This window comes from Acinonyx jubatus, chromosome F2, assembly GCF_027475565.1.
Source record: "Acinonyx jubatus isolate Ajub_Pintada_27869175 chromosome F2, VMU_Ajub_asm_v1.0, whole genome shotgun sequence".
Classification (NCBI taxonomy): Eukaryota; Metazoa; Chordata; class Mammalia; order Carnivora; family Felidae; genus Acinonyx; species Acinonyx jubatus.
This window is the reverse complement of record NC_069394.1, coordinates 76,807,895-76,821,170: the sequence shown is the minus strand read 5'-3', so window position 1 is coordinate 76,821,170 and position 13,276 is coordinate 76,807,895. Positions and strand designations below refer to the sequence as shown.

The following is a 13,276-nucleotide window of genomic DNA, read 5'->3' as shown; positions in this document are numbered from 1 at the left end:
GATGTTGGCAGAGTTGGTCTCTCCTGAAGCCTCTCTCCTTGCCTCGCAGATGGTTTCCTTCTTGCTGTGTCCTCATATGGTCGTTTCTGTCTCAGGTCTCTCTCTCTCTCTCTCTCTCTCTCTCTTTTTAATGTTTATTTATTTTTGAGAGAGAGAGGCAGGGGAGGGACTGAGAGAGATGGAGACACAGAATGCGAAGCAGGCTCCAGGCTCTGAGCTGTAGCACCAGAGCGCGATGTGGGGCTCGAACTCACGAACCACGAGATCGTGACCTGAGTCGAAGTTTGATGCTTAACTGACTGAACCACCCAGGCGCCCCGCAGATGCCCATTTTTCTATTGGGTTGTTGGTATTTTTCTTATTCATAATGGCTCTTCATATGTTATGACCATTTATCTTTCATCTGTTATACACTTTAAAATACTTCTTTTAGATATGACTTGAGTTTTAATTTTGTGTGTGGGTTATTTTGACCTGGAGAGGTTTTACATTTTTATGTGACCAAATCTACACATGTTTTCCTTTGAAAAGTTTGCATGTTTTTTAGGAATGCCATCGCTACTAATAGGCAATGGTGCTTTTCCTCTACTTACATGCATCCGTATCTCTCATTATAAAAACATAAGATCAGGAGTTATGTCTGTTCATTTCACTTACTTTTTCCATGCAGCAGTATGGCTCAGAAACTTTAAATGTCAGGCCAAATAAGTCTACCTTATTCTTCTTAGTTTCTTGGAAACTTTAAATGTCAGAGCAAGTCAGCGTACCTTAAATGTTGGTGCACAGTGCTGTGTTATACTTTATTTAAGTACTTCGACCGTGATAACCATGCAGCCTTTTCCAAATTGTTTTGCCATTATCACAGTTTCAGAAAGCAGAGTCGCTAGTCTCGGTGATTAATGTTTAGATTTTAATTCACTTGATATTCTGTTGTATAGACAACATTACAAGATTCTTAGACATGTAACAGCCCATCTTTTCTTTATCAGTTTGAAATGCAGCTTTCTTATGTTTCACACTATTATACCTCATTCTGCTTCTTTTTTTTAAAAATTTTTTTTAACGTTTATTTATTTTTGAGACAGAGAGAGACAGAGCATGAACGGGGGAGGGGCAGAGAGAGAGGGAGACACAGAATCGGAAGCAGGCTCCAGGCTCTGAGCCATCAGCCCAGAGCCCGACGCAGGGCTCGAACTCACGGACCGCGAGATCGTGACCTGAGCCGAAGTCGGATGCTTAACCGACCGAGCCACCCAGGAGCCCCCTCATTCTGCTTCTTGACTCACTTTTATTATTTTCCTACTGCTGTGCCAAGACAATACTCTTTTAATTATTGAATAATTATAAAATGTTTGATTATCTGCTACAGCAAGTTAATCTAGATTATATATATATATATTTTTCCCCTAAGAGTGTTTAGGTAGTTCTTGCCATTGGCTTTATTTCCTTAACGAGCTGGAAACAGCTTGTCAAATTATAGACTCTTTTTGAGTCTGATTTAGATTGACAAACTGATTTGGGAAATGTTGACTTTTTTAGCGTATTAAGACTCCTAGGGTATCAATGGTATGTCTCTATTTTTTCTAGTTCTCTTTGCTGTCCTTCAATAAAGGTTTCTTTATAAAGGCTTCACCTGTTTATCTTTAATTACATTCCTAGGTATAGCATTGCTTTGATGTTAGAAATGGGATTTTTTCCTATTACATTTTAGAATTGGATATCGCCGTTATGTAGGAAAGTTATTGTTTTCGTTGGATATTTATCTTGCATCCCGTTACATAGCCCTGTCCCCAAGAGCTTACAAATTTAATGCAAACAAAAGCCAATCTCTAAATTGGAACATAAGGATAATTAGAGGCACAATCGCCAGAGATAGCAATGAACCAAAAGAAAAGGTGGGGATGATTATGGAAGTTCCTCAAAGCTCTTCGAAGTGAGTATTTTGGCTTTAATTCAATAAATGATGGGAATCATTTTGGGGTCAGAGAAAGGCCATTGAGACCTTGGAGTTGTAGAATTTTTTTGTCACCCTGGATGCAGTCTGGAATCAAGGTAGCCTCCTGGGAGGCTATTCTGGTACTATAACCTCATAGAGAAAAGGGCCTCACACAAAGTGGCAAATAAGTCAATCACTTCCAAAGAAGACACAGGGGCGCCTGGGTGGCTCAGTCGGTTGAACATCTGACTTCTGCTCAGGTCATGATCTCACAGTTCGTGTGTTCGAGCCCCATGTCGGGCTCTGTGCTGACGGCTCAGAGCCTGGAGCCTGCTTCAGATTCTGTGTCTCTCTCTCTCTCTGCCCCTCCCCCGTTCATGCTCTGTCTCTCTCTGTCCCAAAAATAAACGTTGAAAAAAAAAAAAAAGAATTACTAAAAATAAATAAACATTAAAAAAATTTTCAAAGAAGACACAACTAGGACTTAAAAAGGTTGCATATGAGAGAAGAGCATGGTATTTATAATTTTTATTTTAGTAGAATGGAATAACAACGATATGATTTTCCTCAGCGAGTGGGAAGCTGGTTTAATGAAAGACAAACGACGTTTGGATTAAGACACATTTAGATAAGTTTTGAAATAGAAAAGCACGCTTGGTATGAAACCAAATCTGGGTGATCGGTGCACTGAAATAATTCAACAGCATAGCACGCTTCTGTTCTTGGGACAACTCACCATTTCCCAATCTGCTTTTGAGTCGCGATGTAGTTAAGACCTATTCCTTCCGGGGTGCTTCCTGATGTGGTTAAAGGTCTTCTGTTTTTGCTTTTGTTTTGTTCGAAAATTATTAAACTGGTGAGAAATGATTAATTGGAATGAGTTTACAGGGAGTGTGATTCTCTAACAAGTACACCTGTGCTCAAGTTGAGCTCTTTGTAAAAGGTGTTTTGATGATCGAAAAAGGGTAGAGACATTAGATTTAAAGTTAAAGGTCACATGTATGGGGAATAGGAGGGAAAATGAGCGATGCTTTCAAAAGCCTTTGCAAAGGAATAATTTCTGTTGATGGACAGTACGGATGTTTGAATCATAGAAAGTCACAAAATGCAACTTACGGTATTTATATGTATCATTAATGTTTTTTATTTTAATCAATAAACAGTTATTGACTATTCCATATTAAAAGTTTCCTAAAAGTACTCCCGAGAAATCTCAAAAATAAGAGGGGGGGGAATATTTGATTGACAAAAATAAATTTTTGGAATTTCAAAGTTATCTCTTTCATAGGATAGATGTTATGAATAATATCCAAGCAGCAGTTGTAGATGTAAGTGAAAATACTATAGGTGAATTTTAGGCATCCTCTTGTTAAGCTTCTTGTTAAGGGATTATGAGAACATAATGCATTTTATGGTCCATAGCACATTATAAGGGCCAATCAGAAAACTAATAGCATTTCAAGGATACAGAGATTTCCAGTAGGAACTCAACATTTATTTGATGGTCAATGCTAATTACCTATCCATACAAATAGTTGAAAAAAATAGAAATGCTTGATTGAGAGCTGCCATCAAGTGTTCGGACTTTTTTTTTTTTATGTACAGTTTTACCAGTTTTATTTTATTTTATTTTTATTTTAGAGGTGCGGGGAGAGGGGCAGAGGGAAAGAGAGAGAAAATCTAAAGCCGGCTCCACGCTCAGCATGGAGCCCCACGCCGGACTCCATCCCAAGACCCTGGGATCATGATCTGAGCTTCAATCGAGAGTCGGATGCTCAACTGACCGAACCACCCAGGAGCCCCCAGTTCCACCAGTTTTAACACATAGAGAGTCGTGTTGCTGCCACCACATTCAATATACAGAACAGTTCTGTCACTAAAAAGTCCCTCATGATGCCCCTTTGTCATCATTTCCTTCCTCGACCACCGACCGTTGGCAACAAAGGATCTGTTCTCTGTCACTGTGGTTTTGTGTTTTTGAGAGTATCGGACAGTGTCATACAACATGCAACTTTTGAGACTGGCTTCTTTCACACAGCCTTATGCATTTGAAATTCATCCAAGGTGTTGAGTCGTCCACAGTTCATTCCTTTTCATTGCTACAGCATCACTTCGTTGTGTTGTCGGACCTCCATTTATTCATCCACTTGGCCACTCAAGGACATTTGGATTGTTTTTGGCTTTTGGCAATTATGAATAGAACAGCTATAAACATTTAGCTAAAGGTATTTAAGTGAGTATAAGTTTTAATTTCTCTAAGGTAAATAAATACCTAGGAGTGGGATTACCGGGTCATATAGTAAAATGTAGGTTTGATCTATTGAGAAAGCGCTACATTATTTTTCAGTGTGGCTGTGAGATTTTGCGTCGCCGTCAGCGATGTTGGAGATTTCCAGTTACTTCATATCCTTTAGCACGTGGTGTTTTAGCCATTTTCATTGGTGCGACTCTCACTGTGGCTTTAATACGCATTTCTCCAATGGTTGGTATTGTTGAACATGTTTTCTGCGTGTTTATTGGCCATCCTTATGCCCCCTTTGATGAAGTGTACGTGTACGTTTTTGTCTATTTAAAAAAATTTTTTTAGTGTTTATTTTTTTTTTTAGTTTTTAACGTTTATTTATTTTTGAGACAGAGAGAGACAGAGCATGAATGGGGGAGGGTCGGAGAGAGAAGGAGACACAGAATCTGAAACAGGCTCCAGGCTCTGAGCCACCTAGGCGCCCCAGTTTTTGTCTATTTTTAAACTGGATTATTTTCTTAATGTAGAGATATGAATTTTATTTACTTATTTATTTTTTTGGTATAGTCTGAACACAAGTTGTTTGTACAAATGAATATTTTTCCTAGTCCGTAACTTGCCTTTTCAGTCTCTTAACAATGTCTTTCCCAGTTGAAATGTTTTAGAATTTTAATACTATTTAAGTAATCAAGATTTTCACTTTAAAGATTGTGCTTTTGGTATCATGTGTACTCTAAGTCACAAAGATTTTCTCTATTATTTTCTTGTAAAACTATAGTTTTGTGTTTTTTTATTAAACATTTTTTAAAAAAATTTTATTTATTTTTGAGAGAGAGACAGACTGTGAGCAGGAGAGGAACAGAGAGAGGGAGACACAGAATCTGAAGCAGGCTCCAGGCTCTGAGCCATCAGCACAGAGCCCGATGCAGGGCTCAAACTCATGAACCGTGAGATCATGACCTGAGCTGAAGTCGGAGGCTTAACCGACTGAGCCACCCAGGTGCCTCTATGTTTTATATAAAACATAAATGTTAGGTCTGCAATCCACTTTGAGATAATTTTGGTATAAGTTGTAAGGTTTAAGTCAAGTTTTACTTTTTTTTTTTTTTTCAGGCATTGGTTCATTTACCTGGGTTGTTGAATTTCTGTGTGTAGAGTTAGGACATTCCCTCCTCCTCCTGGTAAGGTCTGTGGAGTCTGTTGTGATATTCCACCCCTTCCCACACCCCCACTCTCTTCCCCCCCTCTTATAACCCCCCTCCAATTTCTCCTCCCCCTTTCATTCTTGATATTGATGGTTGTGTCTTTCCTTTTTTTCTTTGTCAGTCTTGCTTGAGGTTTATCAACTTGAATGATTGTTTCAAAGAATGAGCTTTTGGTTTCCTTGATTTTCTTTATCTTATTTTGGTTTGCTTTCCATTTTATCAGTTTCTGCCCTTTAAAAAAAACATTATTTCCTTCTTTCTATGTCTTTGCTTCCCCCCGCCCCCCTACTATCTTAATGGGGAAACTGAGACTATTGGGTTGAGATTTTTGTTCTTTGCTCTGACTTTCCCTCTAAGCACTGCTTTATATTTGTTCAGTTCAGAAGGTTTTCTAATATCCTTTGAGGTCTTTGACCCATGAATTACTCAGAAGTGTATTGGTTAATTTGCAAGTATTTAGAGACTTTTTTGTTCTTACTGCTATCGATTTGTAGTTTAACTCCATTACTGTCAAAAAATATTCTTCGTATAATTTAAATACTTTAAGTTTGTTAGGACTTGTTTAAAACTTAAGATGTGGTCCATATTGTTGCATGTTTCACATGCACCTGAAAAGAATGTATTTTTGGTGTAATGTTCTACACATACCAGTTACATTCAGGTGATTGATTGTATAGTTCTTTTATATCTCTTCTGTATTCATTTTTTCTCTACCTGTTCTGTTGATTACCGAGAGAGGAATGTTAAAGTTTACAACTGTACTTGTGAATTGCTCTCTTTCTTTCCGTTTTCTCAATTTTTTTCCATTGTGGTGAAAAACATATATAAAGTTTATCATTTTGGCCATGTTTCGATGTACGATTCAGTAACATTCAGTATGTTGACTTTGTTGTGCAAACATCTCTACTACCCATTTCCAAAACTTTTTCATCATCCCAAATGGAACCCTAAATGTTAGCGACTCCCCATTCCTGCCTCCCCGCAACCCCTTGTAGCCTTTATTCTACTTTCTGTCTCCATGATTTGCCTATTCCAGGTACCTCATGGAGGGAAGATCACACAATATTTATGGTCTTCTTGGTCTGGGGCTGCCTTGAGCCTAGGCCCGGGCACAGCCGAGGAAAAATGGGAAACTCATCACTCGTTTGGAGTAGAAGAGTCAGGATGGATGTGCTCATTCTGTCTTGCCTGGAACTAAACCTCTTCCCTTCGACATGATTGTTTTATCACAGCTTGTTGAGAATACTGCATGATGGAAAATGTTTGCCAGAAAACACGTATGGGGGCACCTGGGTGGCTCCATCGGTGGAGACACGAACTCTGGATTTTGGCTCAGGTAATGATCTCACGGGATTCGTGGGACGAAGCCCCATGTCAGGCTCTGAGCTGACAAGCAGGGAACCTGTTGGGATTCTCTCTCTCCTTCTCTCTCTGCACCTCCCTCCAGCCTCCGCGTGCACTTGCACCCACGTGGGCTCTCTCTAAATAAATAAATAAATAAATAAATAAATAAATAAATAAACATTAAAAAAAATCACTTATAGGGGTACCTGGGTGGCTCGGTTGGTTAAGCATCCGACTTCAGCTCAGGTCATGATCTCACAGTTTGTGAATTCGAGCCCCGTGTCGGGCTCTGTGCTGACAGCTCAGAGCCTGGAGCCTGCTTCCGATTCTGTGTCTCCCTCTCTCTCTGCCCCTCCCCTGCTTGCACTCCGTCTCTGTCTCAAAAGTAAAATAAAAACATTAAAACATTTTTTAAAAAATCACTTAGAAACTAGAAACTAAATTTATTCTTAAAGTTATTTTTGACTATCTAGGTAATGTATTAGTAATTCTCCTTGCAATAGTTAATTAACATAGTTAGGACCAAAAGTTTCCTTTCATCAGACTGTCTTGTCTCAGTTTTTTTTCCCCCTTGCCTAGAGGGTACTTCATTAAACAGCTATTTTCTCCTCTCAGTGGCATGTCTTAGAGGTCTAGCCATGTTTGTCCATATGGAGAAACCCCACTTTTAACTGGTTCATTGTATTTGATCGTTGTGATTTACCTCAGTTTATTAGGCCATTCTCCTATTTAAGTACCTAGATTTTTAAAATAAAGAACATGTTTGCTTAGAAAGAATGTTAACATCGGTGTTTTAAATGATCCCTGCGGCTTCAAGTAGTCTGGTCCTGTGAGTTTTAATGGTGTTTGCTGAGGTTCTTAATTTGATTGCTGAAAGCTCACATTTTTTGTTTCTCAGCATCAAACCATAGTCTTAACACTATTAAACCAAATGTCAAGTCTCTTTGCTCAAAAGCAATGCACTCAATTGAATGCCGGTGGAAATCAGTCACCTTTAATTGAATTCCAGTAGCTTTCCCAAGAGTATAATTAAAATAATTGGCTCAATCCGTAGCCACCAAAACTCAGTCCAGAATAACATAGCTTTCCTTATAATACTCTAATAGGATTTGATTTCTATACAAACTGGATTTTTGCCAGACTCCAAATCCTCATCTAACATCATTATTTATTTATTGGGCCATACATGGTTCTGCTTCTTGGGGTGTTGAGAACTACATTTTACTCCAGCTACAATACTGATGTTCTCTGGAAATCCATACATGAAGTCTCTATTTCCCTTTCCCCTAAGGACAGACCATGTGATTAGCTGAGTTTAAGTCATGTCTCTGCTCCCTGGAGGTACTGGGGAGGGGAGAGAGAAGGTAGATTTTCTGTTCCTTAGTGGGAAATGGGTGCCATGGAGGTCACAATGGGATCAGTCATTTTCCAAAAGAAAATCATTTAGCTGCTCAAAAGTGATGTTAATTACATTAATGCCAGCTGCTAGCCTTTTAAATGAGCATGACCCTTCCCATCTTTTTATCTTTATTTTTTTAGTTTATTTATTTTGAGAGAGAGAGAGACAGAGAGACAGGCAGAGCGAGCAGACTGGGGATCTGTATGTGTGTGGAAGTCCTGGACCCAGAAAAACTTGATTTTCTCTCCCTTTTACTCTTTGATTCCCAGCTGGGAAAGAGCACGTGTGTGTTTGGTCAGGGATCATCCCTCACTGTTCCAGTTCAGCATGCAGAGCGGTGTAGGGAAATTATTTGCTACTTGATTTAGCTATGCTTTGCTGCATGGAGTAAGTAGGCGATTATAGAAAGCTTAGAGAAGAAGATATCTAAAAAGAGAGAGAAGCAGAGGAAGTGATGGCTAGATATGTTGGGGATGGAAGTAATAATTCCATCTACGAATTCAGAATAGAGCTTCAAAGTCTGTTCTACTTAATCGCCACACTAGCTTGTTGGCTATAGACAAAGATAACCATAAAATAGGGGGAAATAATTTCAGTATTCACTGCTACCTAAGTAGGCCTGGGAAACAGTCAAGGAATAGTGCTTGTACTTGCGGGAAAGTGTTCAGAGGGTGTGCATTCACATGCATACATAACACGCACAGCAGGGGAACTAACAAGCAAGCAGCAAGGAGGAACCACTCTGAAGAGAAGAATGGTAGGTTTTTGTTCCCAGATCTGAGTTTGGGGAGGAATTACAGCATTTGGGAGAGAGCCTCAAGACCAGAGGGGTCCTTTAGTCCCTCTTCTTCTTCTTCTTCTTTTTAAGGAACTTTATTTTTTCTTTAATGTTTATTTATTTGTGTGTGTGAGAGAGAACACACAGGAGGAAGGGCAGAGAGAGAGGGAGACGAAGAATCCAGAGCAGGCTCCAGCCTCTGAGCTGTCGGCACAGAGCCTGACGTGGGGCTCGAACCCACGAACCATGAGATCATGACCTGAGCCAAAGTCAGATGCTTAACTGAGTGAACCACCCAGGCACCCAGAGTCCCTCTGCTTCTTTAGAGGGGCTGAGTTGCTAGTGGTCCAGCTGTCTCCTTTCTACATTCCTGCCCCCCTGGTGGGGAAGTGCTACAGGAGGAAAACACCTTCAACACAACTGGAGCTATGACAAGTTGTCCTTCCATACTTGATGAGTCTTTAATGCTTTCTGTTTCCTTGTTCAGCATTCTCTCTTGTGGCCTCATAGGGGCTATTTTCTATTTCCTGCATTCTCCGACATCTCCTTTTTTGGTTACTATTGGGAAATAACTCTACTTCCTAGTTTATGAAGAAAGACGGCACCATAAGCTTGTACTTTCCACAGCTTCTGTTGCCATCTGTGTATTGATAACTCTGGGTCTCTAACTCCGTCCCAAATGCGTCTACCGAACCTGAGTTCTACAGACACTTTGGGTGTTACTGAACGTACTCTCCTTGTCACCCCTTGTGATCAGCACCCTATAAATAGTACTCAAGCTAGGACCCTAGGGAGGGATCATTCTTGATGTCCCCTCCCCTGTCCTTAAAACCATGTCTCCTCCCCTTCACTACCATATCCCATCGGACCAATCACCGGTTCTAGTCGGTCCTGCTTTCTTACCATTTCTCTTCAGCTCTTCTGTCCTCTGGATGACTCTGCCTGAGTCTCTCCCAGTTCCAGGGCATTCTTCCATGCTGCCTCTAGAGTGATTTTTCTAAAGTAGAATTCTATTCCCCCTTTTTATTTTTATGTAGATCCCGGCTGTGGCTCCTCCATTGGACTCAGGAAAGTCTCAAGTTCCAAACCTTTGGTGTTCAAGAACCTCATGGTCCAACACTGCTCACCTCACCAGAATCCTCTCTTGCTACCTCCCCCCTTCCCAGACTTCTGCCTTGCCAGAGGATATACAATCCAGAGTGCTTATGAATTCTCTGGAACGCTTATTTAAAATACAAAGTCCTAGGCTCCAGATTCTGAGGTAGTAGATAAGCCTCAGGGCTCTGGAAGCTGCATTGCAACAAGCTGGGCAACTCATATGGAGGGGACTTATGGACCCCACCTGAGAAATCCTGCTGATCAGGTTCAAAGCTAGGCTATTTCTTAAAGCTTCATGCTGTTTAGTCTCTAGCATTTCCATGTGCTGCATTCACTACCTGGAGTACCCTTCCCATTTTTCATCTTCTGCCTTCCTTACTTCCAACCCTGCGTAGGTTCTTTATCCTTCCCTTCCAGGATGCAGCTTTCAGGTGGTGTCTTCTGAGAAACCCTCACCACCCTTTCAAAGCTAAGCGGGTGAACCCCCCTTCTTTGTACATGCTAAGGAATTTATTACACTATCACTGCCTGGTCACTGGTTTCTCCTATATAAGCGGAGGAGCTCCTTATGGGCTTGCCTCTGATTGGTGAAATCTTCCGAACTTGACATTTTCAAAAGAATGGCAGCGCTGTACGAGGGCCATTAAATAAGTCCTATCCCCTGGCAGCACAAAATACCACAGAAATGGCATGGCGACCTCCTTCCATCTTTCTGTTCAACATAATACCAAGAGTGAATTTCTTTTAGCCTTAGTTATATAACATGTTGGCTTTGCTTAGGAAGAAGCATGGAAACATCTCCCAATAAGCTCAGTATTGAGCCCAGAATTAGCTAACTTTCTTTCTGTCTTTCATTCATTTGATTTTTAAGTAATCTCTACACCCAACATGGGACTCAAACTCATGGCTCCAAGATCAAGAGTCGCATGGTCTACCAACTGAGCCAGCCAGAGTGCCCTTCAGAATGAACTAACTTTCAACACAACATTTCAGGGGAGGATAATTAACCTCACTGAAGTGGATGATGAGTGTTTTTGTAAATATATTTTAAAAATTGAAGTCTTATGTTTAATAAGACCCATGGTAGTAAATCTCTATGAAAAGCAGATCTTAAGTTGTGTAGGGTTTTTGTGTTCGTTTGCAGGTTTCCATTGGAAGAGGGGAACATTTCTGACAACAGCTAGAGCTATTGGCAATAGCAGGAAAAAGATTATTAGTTTTTGAGCTTTCAGGCAAGAAAATTGATGAATTCAAAAGCCTAACGCATCACTGTAAGCAAACCAGATTTAGGTGAACAATTATCATAGAACGGGCCGAACTGCCACCCGTGCTTCTAGGTGTCCAGGGCAGGAATAATTTTCCCTCAAGCTTAATTTTGAATTGTTTAAAAAAAAATTTTCCCCATAAACAGGAAACAATTGTGTGACTCAATTCCGACATTTTTGTATTTATTACCACTCCTGCCTGGCGGTGTGTCAGGTTTGTGCAAATCAGCGATGATCTTGGGTCACGTTAACTGAGGTGTTCTAAGGAGTTTGGAAGTCAGAGAGTCTTCGCTTGGTATTCTTCCCTAGGGTGTGTGCAGCTTATTGCTTTGACCATGCTACTGTTAGGTGGGAGAGAACTTTAAATGTGGCATAGATTGGGTTTTAATGAGAAAAATGAAATCAAAGAAAAGGGAGTGACTGAAGGCACCATCGGCATTTTATGGGATATGTTCCCTGGTCTCACTTGAGTTCATTGACTGCACCAAATGCACCACATCTCAGACATATTTTGTTCAAATACAATTGTTGAAGTATTTTTTTAAAGTCTTTTTTTTTTTACTGATTTTGAGAGAGAGAAAGAGAGAACGGGGGAGGGGCAGAGAGAGAGAGAGAGGGAATCCCAAGCAGGCTCTGCACTGTCAGCGCATAGCCTGACGCTGTGGCCTGACACGGGGCTCGAACACACAAACCATGAGATCATGACCTGAGCCAAAATCAAGAGTCGGATGCTCAGCCGACTGAGCCACCCAGGTGCCCTGTGAAGTGTGTTGTAACTGATGGCCCCATCCTGGGGACTTCTTCCAAAGCATTCTGTTTTGATTTCCCCAATATAATCGTTGAGACTTAACATCCTTCTCTATAGTCTTTGTAGAGACACTACATTTTTGTGGGCATTTTTTTTTGTCAGATAAATACACAGGAAGTGTTTACCATTATATCTGATAGCTGTACCATGCCATTAGAAAAATATATGCACAGTACATGCTGATGACTAATCAGTACCCATACAAGCCCCAGAGCAAGGCTGACAAGTAGCTTCGTAAGCTGGACGTCTCTCAGCTGTCCTTTAGACACTGTGTTTCCACCTTTAGTCATCCCATTCCTTCCTTGTGTCCAAGAGACCAGAGTTCCAATGCCAAAGTCAGTGGTCCTGAGCCTGGAACCTGAAATTAAGTTTGCCTCTTGGTGGAGATCAAGGCAAAAGAGTGGGAAAAGGAAGGGTTTTACTTGCAACCAGTAAGGGGAAACCAGGATATTTCTCACAGCAGTGCCCGCCCCTTCCCCAACAACAACGTTGGGGAGGTTTTAAGCTGAGGGGGCATGCACATTCATGGACGGTCTTGGCAAAGGAGAGCTCCGTGTAGAATTGGGGCCAGAGTCATCCTGGGTGGACAGAATCCGGGTCCTGGTTGATCGAAGTCATGGGGGCCAGCAAGGGTCCGCATCAAAGGTTCTCTGGATCCAGTTAGTCCAGGGTTTGACTTCTCAGAGGGGCTTCACTCCTGCAAAAATGACTTAAGACTCTGCCCTAGGTCATTACTTTTGAAATAGCACTGGGAGTGTTACCATTGCTTTATTGTCTCTGATAGTGTTAGGCTATTTTTAGGCCTGGTAGAGGCTGTTAGATTTTGCATTCTCTTTATTTCCTAAAATATTGAACTATCGTGGTCTATTTTTCTGCAATTTGAACATATCCCAGGCAGTTCTGCAAGAAATTGGCTTGGGCAAGTAATGCCGGTCAGGCATGGGTCACAAAATGGCGGGGGGGGGGGGGGCGCCTAAAATGATATTCCTTATGTTAAGAAAGCTATGTCTCATCTTTCTCTTTCCAGGGGACCCCTAACTTATCTGTCTATAAGCCCATCACCATGGTAACCCTTCTGGGGCTGCTCTTTCCCTCAGCACCCAGTTGCTTGAACATACCCTCTCCCGTTGACTTCCCATTTCTTCAACAAGAAGGTACAGGAAAAGGTGTTTGAATTTGTGGCCTGCATGATGCTGCTTCC

General features: G+C 41.0%; 1 long non-coding RNA gene across 1 annotated transcript; it reads left to right on the top strand.

Annotated features, from left to right (window-relative positions):
- The first annotated feature begins 4,649 nt into the window (after positions 1-4,649).
- On the top strand, positions 4,650-12,861 carry LOC128312860 (uncharacterized). The gene is made up of 4 exons (XR_008292710.1): positions 4,650-5,178; positions 5,292-5,359; positions 6,616-6,719; positions 9,942-12,861. It is a non-coding gene; the product is annotated as an uncharacterized LOC128312860 (long non-coding RNA).
- The last annotated feature ends 415 nt before the right edge of the window (positions 12,862-13,276 follow it).